Source organism: Durio zibethinus, chromosome 16, assembly GCF_047325235.1.
Source record: "Durio zibethinus cultivar Kanyao isolate XHJ-2024 chromosome 16, ASM4732523v1, whole genome shotgun sequence".
NCBI classification, from domain to species: domain Eukaryota; kingdom Viridiplantae; phylum Streptophyta; class Magnoliopsida; order Malvales; family Malvaceae; genus Durio; species Durio zibethinus.
The window spans coordinates 19,992,857-20,008,802 of record NC_143177.1 but is presented as its reverse complement, the minus strand read 5'-3'; the positions used below and the strand labels follow the sequence as shown (position 1 = coordinate 20,008,802).

The following is a 15,946-nucleotide window of genomic DNA, read 5'->3' as shown; positions in this document are numbered from 1 at the left end:
CTGACACAGACAACTGAAAGTTCAGAGCAAGTAAAAGTAGACAAACTGTTGACATGGTAAACACGAGGAACTTTGGTTGGCGTGAAGAAAGAGCAACTGTGCTTATTCATATTGATTGCAGTGAGATTAAAAATAATAATAATTATTATTATAATTATAATTTAAAAAATTAATAAAAAATTTATGTTGATTTAATTTTATTGAAATTAATATTTAAATTTAATTAATGATATAATAAATTTAATCACATCGATGGTGCTGGAAAAACCAAACTAGCACTAAACTTCAAATAATGATTGAGTTTACTGGGGATGTTCAACAATTCCATTCTCATCATGGAGATCACTGTTATCTATAGGTGCTCCTTGCTCTTGCTCCTGTGCATATGCTTTAATTGCCAGCGGTGCATGGAAGAAGAAAGGGATGCTCTCCTACAAATTAAAGCTTCAAATAACAGCCTAGGGGGAACTGCTTTCTCAAGCTGGTATGAAGAAGACTGTTGCCAGTGAGAGGGTGTTGAATGCAATGCAACCACGACTCGTGTCCGTAGCATCTTCATTTACTACCAAAGGGATCCAAGCTTGTATGGAAATTGGTAACCAAATGCTACCCTATTTGCTCAGTTTAAGGACTTGAAAGAACTTGAACTTCCAGGGAATCATATTAAGGGATTCACTTCACCTGATGTTAAACACAATTACTTCGCTCTATGAACTATCATTGTAACATTTCTGATGTATACTTATTTTATGCTCTGCAGAGCTTCAAAAACTCAAGCAACTTGGGAAGCTGAATCTGTGGAACAACTTAATAAAGAATCCTTCTCATCTCTGCCGGAGGAAGGGGGCATTACCGTCTCTTTATTCCTTAGATTTGTCTCGTAACAATTTGAAAGGTTTAATTCCAAAATGCCTCCGTGATAGCCTGTTCTAACTGAACTATTCCTGTCTGATAACAATCTCCAAGGAAATATATCTTCACGCTTGAGTAATATGACTTCACTTGAACTTCTAGATCTGTCTAACAATCAATTCAGTGATTCCTTTCCTTCCTTTCTAGTGCATAACCTAACAAGTCTTGGGTCACTCGTATTGTCAAGAAATCAATTCAAAGGCAAGGTTTCATTTGCCATTTTACCAATTTATCAAGGATCAGTCACCTTGAGATTTCATACAATGCCCAGTTAGAACTAGAAACAGAGTCCCAGACTTGGTTCCCATCTTTCATCCTAAATGAGCTGAATTTAGCTGGTTGTAACCTACGAAAAATTCCCAGCTTCCTTTCCACACAGATCAACCTGAAGACCCTAGATCTATCGGACAATCTTCCAGTAGGAAAAATTCCTTCTTGGCTAATGCATAGTACCACTTCAAAATTAATGGTTGGAGGCAACAAATTGAGTGGTCCGTTCCCTAGGATATTTCGGAACATAAGCTCGAAACTTACTTCACTAAACGTCTCCGACGATAGCTTCGATGGGCCATTACCTGAAGATATCAACTTGATTTTTCCAGAGTTGTTTTACCTAGATGCTTCCTTTAATGATGGCATACCCGCATCATTCGGTAGACTAAAACGACTTCGTTTTTTGGACTTATCATACAACAAATTTCATGGGGGAAGTTCCCTACTTATGACGAGTAATATGAGTTCTCTTGAACATTTGAATTTGGAAGACAACAACTTGAGAGGACACGCAATTCCCAGAAATTCAAGTTTACCCAATCTTAAGATTCTCGTTCTTGGCAAGAATGATTTCACCGGAACCTTTCAAGATAGCCTGTCTTGGAGTTTGTCACAATCTTCCGCCCTCAATTAGGAATACTGAGTCTTGGAAAGAACCGTTTGGAAGGGCAAATACCGCAGCAACCGTGCCGGATGAGACGTTTATCTATATTAGATCTTTCGGGAAACAATCTATCTGGTTACATTCCTGATTGCATTGACAGCATTACTTCTTGGACAGCGATGGATAGTGATGCCAAAATGATAAGTTATGCTGCTGGCAATTTTCCCTATTTATTTAACATCTTAGATCTGTCCTCCAATAGATTGACTGGTTCAATTCCCGTTCAAATTACACGACTGAAAGCAATCATTTGATGCTGCTCAATTGAACCACTGTCAGCTCAAGCTTCCCTGTGAAAACTCATGATTCCAGTAGCTAAAATTTCAGAAAAAGAGATAAGGAGAGAAGAAAGATGAAAGAAGAGAGATAGAAAGAAATTCTAGAAAGTAGAAAATGGGTGTAATTTTATTTCTTCCTATAACCACCTACTTTTGTAATAGTTCTGTAATCATTGTTACATTAGCTGTCAAAATTTTCAACAAAATAACTAACATGCTGACTCATATACTGACTGTAAAAAAAATATAAACGATTATTAAATTACTTGGATAACTAACATGGCCTTCTTCAATTCAACTTATAACAATTACCTCCCTCTTGAGATAATCCTTGTCCTCAGGGATTGAAGCGAGGAAACTTTTTCTGCAGCTCATATAATCCTTCCCAAGTTGCATCTTCTGGATAACTGTTACTCCACAGTACTAGAACCTCTGTGATTGCTTTACCTCTTTTCTTACTCAATCTTTTATCTAGAACTGCCATTGGTTCCTAGGCCACCATTCCATCTGCATCAATCATAGAAAGATTAGATTGTGTTGGAACTTTCCTAATTGTGCTTCTTCAACTATGAAACATGGAAGATAGCATGAATTTTGGCTTTAGTAGGCAATTCTAGTTTGTAGGCGATAGGTCCTATCTTCTCCAACACCTTATAAGGGCTAAAGTACCTAGCAGCTAGCTTAAAACAAGACCTATTAATGATAGATTATTGTCTATATGTTTGGAGCTTACCATAAAACTAAATTAGCAATCTCAAATTACCTATCAATCCTATGTCTGTCAGCTTGCTGCTTCATTATATTTCAAGCCCTATCCAAATGAAATTTCAAAATTTTGATTGTGGCCTCCTTCGTTTGCAAACTTCTATCCACTTCATCCATTTTAGAATCCCCAAGTAGATATGATCGATGAATGGTAACATGTTGACCATAGACTATCTCATATGGTGTAGTCTAAAAACTAGTGTTATACCACCATTCTGCTAAAGAGATCCATTTTGACTAGTGCTTAGGTTGTTCTCTTATCATGCACCTTAGATATGTTTTGAAACATTTATTGAGCACTTTAGATTGTCCATCTGTGTGAGGGTGATAAGTAGTAGACATTTTTAGCTTGGTTCCCAATAATTTGAATAATTCTTTCCAAAATAAACTAGTGAAAATCCTATCTCTATAAAAAATAATGGTATTAGGTACTCCATACAACTTGTACACATTGTCTAGATAGGCTTGAGCAACTGGAGAGATAGTTTCATATTTGCATTTCTAACAAATTGTGCATTTACTAACATACTGTCAAACTGCCTTTTTCATTCCTCTCCAATATACCACATTAGCTATTCTCTTCATAGTTGCCTCTACTCTAAAATGCCTCCATCCACTGAATGATGAAAAATGTCAATAAGTTCTTATTTAACTCTGAATCAACTTCCATTATAAGCTTTCCCTTCCTTCTCAACTGACCAGTTTGCCAAGTGTACTTAGGAGACTGTTCTAGGTTGTTCTTGAACTTATGCAACAAATGTATCAACACTAGATCTTTTAACCAAGACTGTTTAATCTTGGCCATTAGTTACAAAAGATAAAGCATATAACAAGGCTGTAGGATTTTGAGAAAGAGTATCGGTTGCCATGTTAGTAGAGCCCTTTCTGTAGACAAGTTCATAATTAAATCCCATCATCTTGACAACCCAAAGTTGTTAAGTAGGCGTATTTATTTTTTAGTCCAACAAAAATTTGAGACTTTGGTGATATGTTTTTATTTGAAAATGTCTTTCAGTTAAATAAGTACTCCATTTCTTTACTATAGCTAATATGGCCAACATCTTCTTTTCATAAACAGACAGTGCTTGATGTTTAAGAGATAAAGTTTTGCTAAATTAAGCAACTAGCTTATCGTTCTGACTCAACACAGCACCAATTTCACAACTTGAAGCATCTGACTTAATTACAAAAATTGAGTTAAAATTTGGTAGTGCTAGAACAAAAGCTGATATTATAGCTTGCTTGAGTTTCTCAAAAGCTATCGTTCCTGTTTCTTGCCAATTAAAGGGATTTTTCTTTAATGTATCAGTCAATGGTTTTGCAGTAGTCTCATATCCCTTAATGAACCTGTGATAATACCTAGTGAGGTCCAAGAATCTTTTTAATTCTTTAACAGACCCAGGAATTGGCCACTGTTTAACACATTCAACCTTGGTACTATCCATAGCAATTATCCTCTTACTGATCACATGCCTCAAATACTTGATTGGAGTAACACCAAAGTCACACTTTGAAAGCTTAACAAATAAATGATTGCTGGCTAAGACATCAAACACCTACTGCAAATGTGCTAAATGATCATTTCAGTTTGATGAATAAACCATGATATCATTAAAGAACACCAATATAATTTTTTTTTAAAAAGGCTAAAATACACTATTCATCAAACTTTGAAATGTAGAAAGTGCATTCGTCAATCCAAAGGACATGACCAAAAACTCATAATGCCCTTGATGAGTCTTGAAAGCTATTTTATGAACATTTACATGATCCATTCAAATTCAGTGATAACTAATTCTGAGATCCAGCTTAGAAAACCAGTAAGTAACAGATAATTCATTTAACAACTCTTCTACTAAAAGAATAGGAAACTTATCTTTAAGTGTGATTTTGTTCAACTATTTGTAATCCACACAAAGTCTCTATGAGCCATCTTTCTTTTTCACTAGAACCACTAGAAATGTAAATGAACTGTTGCTGTCTTTTATAATTCCAGCCTCTTTCATTTTTGCTATTATCTTCTTAATCTTATTTTTTGTACAAGTGGGTATCTGTAAGGCTTAATCTTGACAGGTTGAGATTAATTTATCAAAGGTATCTTATGATCATGAGGCCTCAATGAAGGTAAATTTTTAGGTGTCTCAAATACTAGAGAATATCATAGTAACAATTCCTACAAATCATGTGGTAAATCAATTTATTGACTAAACTGGTATAACTCATCTTGAGACTGAGAAGTTCCAATACCATATATCATCATTAGTTCACTTGTCTTACTAACCACCTTCAATTTAGCAAACAACTTACTTATAGCCATATGTACCTGAGCATCCTCTATTCCTTGCAATTTATACTAGTTGTTTGCTACAGTAAATTGCATGGTTAGTAAGGAAAAATCCCATAGAATAGGCCCTAATGTTTGGAGCCATTGCACCCAAAGTACTGTTTCACAGCCCATTAGAGGTAGCATAAAGAAATCAGTATGTTGGACTAGGCTTTGAACCTTTAAAGTCAATGCTTTACATATATCTTGAGTTAATAATTTGTTACCATTAGCTACAGTGACACTAATTCTAGTAATCTTCTGAGTATTACATCCAATTTCTTAATCAAGGATTAATAAATGAAATTATAGGTAGGATTAATAAATGAAATTATAGGTACTTTCAGAATCAACCAAGAACATTTTACTAATTGGTTCTTGATTCGACCATATAATCTAATGGTCGTATAACCTTTAACTCCAATTAAAGCATGTGGGGAGATGGCATGCCTATTCTGTAATTCATGGTCTTCCTCTTCAATCTCCTCTAGATTGTTTACATAGTCATATAACTTCTTAGTATCATTATTATTGTCTTCCCTTTCCTCAGTAAATATCTAGTACAATTGAGCCTTGACACACCTGTGGCCTAGTGTAAACTTAATCTCACACCACATACAAAGTTCTTTTTTCTTCCTATCATCTCTTTCCTCACGGATTGGTATTTTGATAACATTGAATTTTACTAGAGTTGACTCAGTTTTATTGGTTGTGATTTTGTAGGCATTTATGGGGTTGGTTGATTTAGTAGGTTGTTGTAATTTAAGAAAAGGTTTTTTAAGGTTGGTAACTGTAGATATCACATTTTGTCCGAGAATATTTTTTTGAAATTATGCTTCAACCATAATTGAGAGATTTTTGGGATTTAATTTCGGAATCAATTAGCATTAAAAATGATGTGGAGAAATTATAGAGATTTAATTTCATAATTAATTCACATTAAAATGATAGGGAGAGATTTTTGGGATTTGATTTCAAAATCAATTATAGATTTAAGGGGAATTAATTGAGCATGAATTCCTATATAAACCTATAATCAAAGCAAAGTGGAGAGATTCAGAAAAAAAGATTATGCAGAAACTTTTGAGAGAAAAGAGAGAAATTTGTTTAATAACCAATAGGTTTTAAGTTCTGGGTTTGGTTGGTTTAGATTTTTTAGAATTAAGATTTGGTGTTTTTGGGTTTGAATTTCTATAGGGTTTTGTATTCTCGGGATTTCTAAGTTTAGTTTTTTAGATAATTTGTTAGGTTTCTAAAAATTCTCTGTCGACTTTTGAGATTTATTTGTTAATTTTTGGGCACCTATAAATCAATTAGAGAGAAGACATAATAATAACCATTTTAGAAAGAGAGACATACTCAAATACTTTTGAAGAAAAGCCTGAAATTTAAGGCATCTAGATTTGTGTTTTACTATGTACAACCCGACCCGATCACAAGTATTGTCTTTCCCTTTTCCACTCCAATTTCTGTTTTGATTTTATTTTTCTTATTTTGTTTATTTTATTTGTTTATTTTTATTTACTCTTATTATTTTTTATTTTAAATTGAAAAAATACATTACTTATTGTTATGATTTTTTTTACTTATTTATGAAATAAATAAAAAACCTTTTTCAAATAAGTTTAAAAGAATAAATAAAATTTTTTTTTTTTTTCAAATAAAAATTCTTACAAAATAAATTCATGAATTCTACCAAACTATTGGAGAATTTTCATGGATTTAATTTTTAAAATGGAATCCACCAAACTATGGGAAATTCCATAAATCAGTTTTCAAAAATAAATAAATAAATAATTTTTATCTTTTAAACTATTGGATGATTATTTTTCAAATTAAGTCCTACCAAACTATTTGGAGACTTAATAAGATTTACAAAATTTTTATAAATCCTTTTACAATAAAATCTTACTAAACTATTTGGAGATCTATTTCAAAATAAGTCCTACCAAATTATTGAGAGACTTCATTAATTTTTTTGAAATAAAAAAAAAACCTTAACAAATCCAATAACGGAAGCTCTTCAGAGTGAGACACTAGTCTCTATGAATACTCTTGAGATGAGAGAATTATCTTAAATTGCTACTAAACTATTAGGATAATTTTAAGATTAAGTCTCAATATTAAGTATTTTGGTAAAATATAAACATTTTCAAGGCTTGGATAATTTGAGACTAAACTAGTATCATCTTTTGATGGGTGTTGTAAGAGTGCTATAACATTCGTCACATGTAATTGTACTCCCGAACCCAAACTTTAGTTTCGTAGATTAGAATTTACTGTTTAAAGATACCTAAGTCAATCTTAAGACTCCTTTTTAAATAGGACAGATTCAATCAGGTGTCCAATCATACTTAAACAAAAAATATTAGTGGCGACTTCTCTAATCCATGTCTAGCAGTAAGTCTATGAATCTATATCTTATGACAGTAACAGTGAGGGTAATGTAAATTTAGAGGTATAAGGATTATTATGGGATATATGAGGGGCCATTACAGGATTCTTGTAAGGTATATAAGGTTTTTTGGGCACATTGTATATTAGGGACTCCATCTGTTTGGCCAACTGGTAAGCATGGCTTAAGGATTTAGGATAAAACATTCTAACAGGCTTAGAAATCTCAGGCTTCAAATTTTTCAAAAATATACTAAGAGCATTGTCATAAGAAATGGAGAGTAAATTTAATAAATTTTCAAACTCCTCATAAAATTCATCAACAGTATTGTTTTGCTTCAACATTACTATTTCTAACATAGGATCAAAAAACTCAATTTCAACAAATTTAGTCTTCATCTTAGTAACATAAGTGAGCTAGCTTACCTCTTGAAGACTTTCATGATTTTTCATGAACCTCTGATGCAACTGTAAGGCTCGTCCCTCCAAATGCTTCATCATAATCCTTAGTTTCTTATTTTTTCGAGTTTGATCAGCTTTAAGAAATTGTTTGATCTTCAACAACCATCCTTTGAAATCGTTTCCAACAAATTTTGGGCATTCTAACTTAGAGTACTTGGTTGGTACCCTTGCAACTTCCTTTGGTTCACTTGCGAAAAAGGGTTTATGAATAATGACCCTACTACCTTCCATATCACCCATGACAAATTTTTGTTTCCCAGCTGATAGTGTTGTTGAATCTCCCATCTTAACTTCTTAAAGTGAGCTTTGCTTACTGTTCATGATCTTTTCAAACATGCCACGTATTTCTTCTGTAAAAGAATCAATGTTATCATTAAGTTGATTGATAGAGGTATCAAATTTAGTCTGCACCCTCTCCAGCTCCTTTTGTATCTGGCCATGTCCTCTGCAACCTAATTGTCATACCCTCTATCATTTGCCAAAAATCGAAGCTCTAATACCACAATTAATGCTGCTCAATTGAACCACTATTAGCTCAAGCTCGCCTGTGAAAACTTGGGATTTCAGTAGCTAAAATTTTAGAAATAAAGAAGAAAGAAGAAAGATAAAAAAAAAATTCTAAAACATAGAAAATTGGTGTAATTCTATTTTCTCCTGTAACCTCCTTATTTTATAAGAGTTCTATAATCAATGTTACACTAGCTATTAATTTTTTCAACAAAATAACTAACATGCTGACTCATATATACTGACTGTAAAAAAAATATAAACGATTACTAAATGACTTAAATAACTAACATGGCCTTTTTCGATTCAACTTGTAACATCATTGTGTTGAACATGTCGAATAATCTTCTCATAGGTCAAATACAAGAAGCTTGGGAAACGTAAAAGTGTTGGAATAGTTGGATCTTTCCCATAACAAGGTCTTTGGTGAATTATGTCAAGAATTAATTGATCTTACATTTTTTTCATTTTTAAACATTGCTTTCAATAACCTATTAGCTAGGATACCACAAGGACATCAGTTTGATACATTTGACAATCACAGTAATGTAAGCGATATTGGTCTTTGTGGCTGCCCACTTGTAAGGAAATGTGGTGGAGTTACAGAAACACCGTCCAATGCTAGGTTTTCTCAAATTTGGCTACCATTTACAATTTGCTATTTCCTTACACTGTTTTTATTCTTTTTATAAATTTTATTTATTTTCTCTTTTATAGAATACAAATTTGTTGGCCATTATCCCTTTAGTATTCGATTATACTGCATCATTATTAATTTTTTTTCCATCACTTAACATCTATCTATACATTAAATTTTACTAATCTACTCTTGAGGTGTCACATGACACTTCATAAGTTTTTTTCTTTTGCTTTTTATTTTAATCTTTTTTGTATGTGGAACCTATTTAATGTTTTTTCTTTTTTAAAAAATATTTAATAAAATTTTTCTTTGGATTTTTTTTAGACCCATTTGATATTAAAGTTATGTAACTTTTTTTTCCTTTTCCTTTTTTTTCTTTTTATATATTTAATAAATTTTTTTATATTTTAATTTTTTATTAAATTCATTTAATATCAAAAGTACGTCACATGTTAAGTCATTTGATTATTTTTTATTTTTCTATTTGCTTTTTATTTTATTAATTAAATAAATTTTGCACCAAAAGAAACTAATAATAAATTTTTGAAAAAAAATGTCAATGGAGGTATAGATAATAAAATAACCCATATCCGATGGGTTTTAATTCGTTTAGATAAAATTGGTGAGTTTTATTTAATTTGACATCGGGTTGAGTTTTTTCCAAAAATCAAGGTTGGGTCAAATGCGAATTTAGAGTATTTTACCCCATCTAGGGATATATAAATATATGTTTTATTATTCATTTAATTATATATATGTATTATATTTATAAAATTATTTTTTAATATCTTATTTAATAAATTCATGTGGCATCACCATTTGGCTTTTTTTCTTATCATTTTCTTTATTTTTTTAAAAAATAATTTTTATTTTTAATTAGATAAATTTTGTAAGAAAAAAATGAATGTAAGGATAATAAAACAACAAATATCTTATAGGTTTCGATTTGATCCAATCCAATATGCCTAGATTTTTTAAGTCGAGGTTTTTTCATTTTTAAAATTAAGATCAAATTGAAAGTGAGTTTAGGGTCTTCCATCTTGCCCTAAGTATATATATAATATTATTTTTAATTATTAATTTTATTTGTTTTTAAAAAAGTTATTATTTAAGATCTTAATTTAATAAAAATGTTATATTTATATATAATTAAGATGTAACCCATCTATCAATATATCCATTTATCTATCTATTATATAAATTTTACTTAGTTTAACTTTTATTTAACTGGTGTGATGTGACACTTTATATATATATTTTACTTATTTCTTATTTTTTGTTAATTTTTTTATTTTTTAATTTAGATAAATTTGTTTTAAAAACAAAATTGGGTGCTAAGGTGCCTATGTGGCGCCCCAATTTGGTTTTTTTTTTCTTTTTTTGAATTACATAAATTTTGCAATAAAAAGAGTCAATGGATAAAGATGACAAAACAATTTATATGTGACATGTTTTTATCTAACTTGATCTGATAGAGGGTAATTTTTTTCTTTTCTTTATCCCTTTTTTGTTTATTATTTTTTATTAGATAAATTTTGTAGAAAAAATCAATAAAAGTATCCACACAATACTCTATTTGTTTGTTTCATTTTTATTTTTTGTGTTTTTTAATTAGATCAATTTACAACAATCAATATTCGATAGATTTCTATTCGTCTCAATTCAACATGAGTGTTTTGTAAAAAAATAGTTTTGAGTCAGATCGGGTCTTTTCTTTTATAGAAAGTGGGCGGGTCAAAAACGGATTAAAGTGCTTTGCCCCTAAACATTTTGTGGTATATACAAAAGTATATATTTTGTTATGTATTTAATTTTATATTTATATATTTATTATATTAATAAAATTATTATTTTATACCTTAATTTAATATATTAATATTTTAACTCAATTTGGACATCCACATTACTCTAATGATTTTTTTTCCTTTTTTTATTTTTTATTTTTTTCTTTTTGTTTTTATATGCTTTTTTATTAAATTAATTTTGTGAAAAAAATAAAGCCAATGGAGATGTTTATGTGATACCTCCATTTCATTTTTTAGCTTTTTGCCTTTTTTGTATTTTTTTTAATTAGATAAATTTTGTAGCAAAAGATATCAATTGATAGAAATGTCAAAACAATTCATATCCGATGGGTTTTGATCTATTCCAATTAGATAGAAAACAATTTTTTAAATAGAGATCAAGTTAGGATATGTAAAGTTTTTTTTTTTTATGAGATATGAGATTGGGGTAGAAGAATATTTAAGGTGTTTTATCCTAAGTCATTTCGAGATATATAAAAGTATATATTTTATTAGTTATTTAATTTTAAATTTATATATATATGTATTATATTAATAGTTATTATTTGATATCTTAATTTAAAAAACTAATATTTTAAACTCAATAAAATGTTCATGTGCAATAGTTGAGCTATATTAAAAACTAAAGGGGCCAAAAAATTTTCAAACCCTTTAATCCATATTGATATAATGTATATAATTTATAAGTGTTCTTTTTAAAAATTAAAAATAGCCCCCTAAAAAAGTTGTTCTTTGTAATTATAAATGTTTAGAATCTTAAGATTTTAGATTCAAATTTTATTATATGTGGATTTATTTCAATTTTAAGTTGGATTTTTCTTGTTATGCTCCAATTTATTGATTAATTTATTTGTTTGAATATTCTATTATGTAATACTTAATGATAATTGTATTTTGTACTTGTAATTTCAAAAAAGAACTTTTAAGGAAAAAAATTCAATTCTTACATTCCAAATAATTTGTAAAAAGTATTAATATTTATAATTTAGTTCTCATTAAAAAAATTAAAAAATAAATGTATTGTTAAATATGATTCCCATTAAAAAGTCAAAACTAATAAAAAAAGTTTAACAAAAAAATAAAAATGGTGAGACTAATAGAACGAAAAAGACACAAATCTTATTCTCTAAAAGTTTGAACCTAGCACTAAGTCTTATTCCTTACAAGCTTGAAGCAAGAACCAAATTGCTATAGTTATTGCAAAAGAAGTTGTATTCTTGTCTTCTTAGAGAGCCAAGTAGAATCATTATAAGGGATTAGGCTTTTAGTGGCCTTTTTTTTTTTTCACATTTAGTGATCTTTATAAATGACACTAAAGGATTAGTGGCATTTACCAAAAACGTCACTAAGAGTGTCGCCTATTCCTGCGTCGGTGAAAATAGCGACAGTTTTAGAAAAACGGCACTAACTTGGTAGCGTTTTTATCATGAAACGCCACTAAATTTAAAGGCATTTATAGTAGAAAATGCCACTAAATTTAGCAATGTTTATAGTAGAATGCATTGTTACATTTTGGCATTTAAAGGCATTTTTAGGTACAAACGCCGCTAAATTAAAAAAAATATTTTTTAAAGTTTTCTTTTAATATTGATTATTATCATTAAATAAAAAATATTAAAAAAACGAACTTAAATTCATAAACTAAATATTATAAAACATAATTTGTTCTAATATGGATGGAACTCAAAGTTTAATACATGCAATAACATTCAAATTATTTTAGTACATTAACCAAAAATTTAAAATATATGAAATTGATAACTGTATAGATTTGGAACACTACCATTTGATGAAAGATTTTTCTCACCTTGGTCACTACCATCTTTTGTTGTTAATGGTTTTCATGCACAATGAATCCTTTCAAACAAAATTAAGTCATTTCATCAAACACCATAATTTGAAAAAAAAAAACAAACAAAATAAATGCCAAGATAAGATGAAAAAAAAATAAATATAATAGACTATTTCATAATAGTTTTCTAAGGATATCTTGAATGAATAAACAAATTCTTGTTAAAAAATAAGAGTTTTTTAGTAATTTAAAAAAATTCTGTTGAAAAAAAAACTAAACCTAAAATTTCACTCGTGTTTGTAACTAAATTCAATGTTCAATTTTTTGTTATATCTTGAATTTTTCTCACCAACCAAACAAAACCAAACTCAAAACTACAATAACGAAATAAATTGGTAAAAAAATAAAAAGAATAGCCAAACACTAAAAATTGCCAATGTTGAAATGGAGCTTGGATGGTAATAGAAAAGCAACAAATCAAGAAGTTTAGGGATTTGACTCAACATATCAAATAAGAAGTTTAGGGATTTGACTCAAAATGCAGGAAAGCTAACTTGAAATTAGTAAAAATAAAGAGAAAAAGGATGAAAATTGACCACAAAATGATAAAAACTTAAGCAAAAAATGAGAAGAAAGTGACCCAAAATGAGTAGAAATGAAAGAAATGTGTAGGAGAAAGAAAAGCAAAAAAGAAGTTTCGTGAGTTTGAAATTTAAAGAAAATTAATAGTAGAAAAGTGCGATTATAAAATGCATTTTTAGCTAAAAACGCCTTTAATAATCCCCTTCAAATTTTTTTTGGGATTATTCAAGGCTTTTGGGATTATTCAAGGCGTTTCTGACAAAAAACGTCTTCAATAATCTCTTTCAATTTTTTTTGAAGATTATTTAAGGCATTTTTAACTAGAAAACACATTGAATAATCCTTTACAAAAAATTAAATTGGTTATTCAAGGCATTTTTGGTAAAAAAATGTCTTGAATAATCTCATTTTATTTTTTTTTTTGGATTTTTCAAGGCGTTTTTAACTAAAAATACCTTCAATAATCCCTTTCAGTTTTTTTTAGAGATTATTCAAGGCATTTTTATGCTAAAAATACCTTGAATAATCCCCTTCAATTTTTTTTAGGGATTATTCAAGGTGGTTTTTTACTAAAAACGCCTTCAATAATCCCCTCTAATTTTTTTTAAAGATTATTCAAGGCTTTTTTTTATAAAAAAAAATCTTGAATAATCTCTTTCTATTTTTTTTATTATTGAAGAAATTTTTTTATGAAAAATACATTGAATAATCCCTTCATAAAAAATGGATAGAAAATTATTGAAGGTGTTTTTGGTAGACAACGCCTTGAATAATTCTCTCATAAAAAATAGAGATGATTATTAAAGGTATTTTTTGCCAAAAACACTTTCAATAATTCTTCTAAAAAATTAGAGAGGATTATTGAATGCGTTTTTTTATCAAAAACACCTTAAATAAATCTCCTTGTCAAAAAATCTAGTAAAAATGAAGTAACGTTGTCAATTAAAGCATACAATTATTAACCATAAGGTTGTAAGTTCGATCCCTCCCTTCAACATTTTTTGGGTTTATGAAAGATCAAACCTACAATTTTATGGTTAACAACCATATGCTCTAACCAACAACGCTACTCCATTTTTGGCAGATTTATTGACAAAAAAATTTATTGAAGGTGTTTTTTACGAAAAATACTTTCAATAATCCTCTCTAATTTTTTAGAAAAATTATTGATGGTGTTTTTGACAGAAAACGCATTCAATAATCACCTTCATTTTTTATGAGGAGATTATTCAAGGCATTGTCTACTAAAAACACCTTAAATAATCTCTTATCTATTTTTATGAGGGGTTTATTCAAGGCGTTTTCTACAAAAAAAAATACATTTTATAATCACTCCAATTTTTTAGAAAGGATTATTCAAGGTGTTTTAGTCGATAAATGTTGCTAATTTTTATTTTTAGTGGCATTTATAAGTACAAATGCCGTTATTTGAATATTTAGTAACGTTTTGATAAAAAAACATCTTAAGTTTTATAAAAACATGAAAGCTAGCAGTATTTTAAAGTGAAACGCCACTATAAAACTATCGCTAATCTTTCATTTTCTTATAGTGAATGATGATACAGAAGATTATTAGAACATTTTCCATGATAAGACCACTGCATCTTTGTCTTTTGATTTTGAAACTATTAATAGTAAATTATAAGTTTTTTTTTTAATTTTAACTATGAAAAAATTATCAATATTTATTGAGAGAAAATCTTAATTTTATTATTTTCATTAAGAGAAAATTTGCTAAAACTTTTTTATCTGATGATTTTTTTTATGAAAGATTATTATAATGTATAGATCCATAGACGTACCGCTAAACATATACTTTAGGAGTCGCGATCAATTTTTTTTATTTAGGTGTGATTGGTCACCTGATCAAATTTGTCCTATTTAAAGAGAAAACTATCATAACGTATAAATCTGTGGACCTACCTTTAGACTTAAACTTTAAAAGTCGTCACCAATCTTTTTTATTTAGGTATGATTGGTCACATGATCGAATTTTTTCATTTAAAAAAGAGTTCAAAGATTGACTTAGGTATCTTTAAATAGTATATCCTGATCCACAAAATCAGATTTTAGGTTCGAGAGTACTATTATATATGAGGAAGGTTATAGCACCCTCACAATTCCCATCCAAAAAATGGTACCAGTTTAATTTCAAATTATCTAAGCCTTAAACATGTTTATAATTTATCAAAATATTTATTATTAAAAATTGATCTTAAGATCGCTTCAATAGTTTGGTAGCAATTTAAGATAATTCTCTTACCTCAAAAGCATTCATGAAAACTAGTGTTTCACTTTGAAGAGGTTCCATCATTAGATTTATTAATGTATTTTACTCAAGAAAATAATTAGTAAAGTCCTTCAAGAAAATGCAAAATATTTTGTTAATAATTATTTTTAAAAAAATTGATTTATGAAATTCTTCAATAATTTGGTAGAATCCATAAAATTTAAATTCAAGAAAAATCCTCCAATAGCTTGATAGGATTCATGAATTTATTTGAAAAGAGAGTTTTTTATTTTTTTATTTTTTAGGCTATTTTTCAAAA

At 29.0% G+C, this 15,946-nt stretch overlaps 1 pseudogene; it reads left to right on the top strand.

Annotated features, from left to right (window-relative positions):
* The first annotated feature begins 335 nt into the window (after positions 1 to 335).
* Positions 336 to 9,326, top strand: LOC149514413 (receptor-like protein 47; annotated as a pseudogene).
* The last annotated feature ends 6,620 nt before the right edge of the window (positions 9,327 to 15,946 follow it).